Source organism: Malus domestica, chromosome 17 (assembly GCF_042453785.1).
Source record: "Malus domestica chromosome 17, GDT2T_hap1".
Lineage (NCBI taxonomy): Eukaryota > Viridiplantae > Streptophyta > Magnoliopsida > Rosales > Rosaceae > Malus > Malus domestica.
This window is the reverse complement of record NC_091677.1, coordinates 17,211,457-17,213,089: the sequence shown is the minus strand read 5'-3', so window position 1 is coordinate 17,213,089 and position 1,633 is coordinate 17,211,457. Positions and strand designations below refer to the sequence as shown.

General features: G+C 36.8%; 1 non-coding gene across 1 annotated transcript; it reads left to right on the top strand.

The window, feature by feature from the left end:
• The first annotated feature begins 305 nt into the window (after nt 1-305).
• Nucleotides 306-410, top strand: LOC139193919 (small nucleolar RNA R71). Its single transcript, XR_011578461.1, has one exon. It is a non-coding gene; the product is annotated as a small nucleolar RNA R71 (small nucleolar RNA).
• Nucleotides 411-1,633: the final 1,223 nt, after the last annotated feature.

Here is a 1,633-nt window from a genome sequence, read left to right as displayed (position 1 = left end):
TGTACAGCAACCTGTGAACCTGGCATTCTCTGTAATAACATGTCAAATTTTGCTTCTAGCCTTTTCTCCATTTTTTCAATTTGTGCTGTAACATATGGAGAACCATTTGGCATCTCAAAAGCTGACCTAGATTGTGGTTGCTCCACTGCCCATTGCTGAGTATCTTCTGCCATTTTTTCAAATAACAAACAAGCCTCTTGTGCATTTTTGTCTTTGTACGTACCTCCGCATGAAGCGTTGACAAGAGTTTTTGTAGTCATATTCAACCCTCTGAAAAATATGTGCATTTGATCAGTAGTGTTAATACCCGAATGTGGACATTTTCTAATCAACTCCTTAAATCGCTCCCACGCCTCATGAAACTCTTCATTTGGTTTTTGGGCAAAAGATAAAATCTGAGTTCTCATGTCAAGGGTCTTAGAAGCTGGATAATACTTGTTTAGAAATTTTTCACTGAGTTGGGCCCAAGTTGTAATGCTTCCAGATGGGAGTGTGAGGAGCCATCTCCTTGCCTGATCTTTTAGAGTGTATGGAAACAACCGCAGCTTAATAGATTCGGCTGAAAATCCCCTCACCAAAATGTTTTTGCAACCCATTAAAAATTCCGCAATGTGCATGTTAGGATCATCAGATGACAACCCATGAAACGTAGGTAGAATATTCAACATGTGCTGTTTTATTTCAAATGCAGTCCCTTCCTCCACTGCTGGATATGTGATGCAACTGGGTATATTTGTGGTATGGGCAGTCAGTGAATCACCCAGGGGCAGACCTGCCTCTGGAATTATAAACGCCATTTTTTCTTTGTTGTGCAGGTCCCCAGAAAAGACTGATTCCAGAAACCTCTCCTGCAAAGGACGAACCCGCTGCAAATTTTGCTCTTTGCGTTTCCTCCTTAAATGCTGCTCAAATTCTGGATCAAGTGGAATCAATTTTTGCACTGTTGAACGGGTGCTGACCATGCACAGATTTCTGAAATCTGTACTGTTGTAATCTGTAAAAATAGATGAAAACGAAAATTAAATATTTTTTTGTTTTTTTTTATATATGTATAAACAGCAATACTAATTGAAAATCTGATTCGTAGGGATTATTTTAAATAATCCCCGGCAACGGCGCCATTTTCTTGATAGGATTTTTACTGCTTATGTGAATGTGATAAAAACCTTCTATTTTACTTGCAAGAATCACAAGGTTATTGTAGTATAAACGGATCTCGCAAGGTCATTCTCCACAGGGATTATTAAATAATTCGAAACAAATCAGATTCCAATTAATGATTGTAAAGTAGAAATTTAGATGATTGATTTTATAATCGACTTAAATTAAAAACGAATTTAACTATTAATGATAAGACAATCTGCAATATTAAAACTAGAGAGAAGAAAACAGTTATGAAAAAAAATCAAATTGAGAAGGCACTAGGGTTCCACCATCACCTAGTAATCCTATGAATTCTTACCTATTACTTATGATCTACACATGCCACTTTGAAGGTTAGATTTTCCTAATTCATATTCTACTTGGAACCTCCAACATAGAACGTATATCTAACATGCAACCTGTCCGGACGTTCGGATCAAATCTAAACATGAAAGACTCATTATGCTTTATGAAAATCCTTTGAAAAACC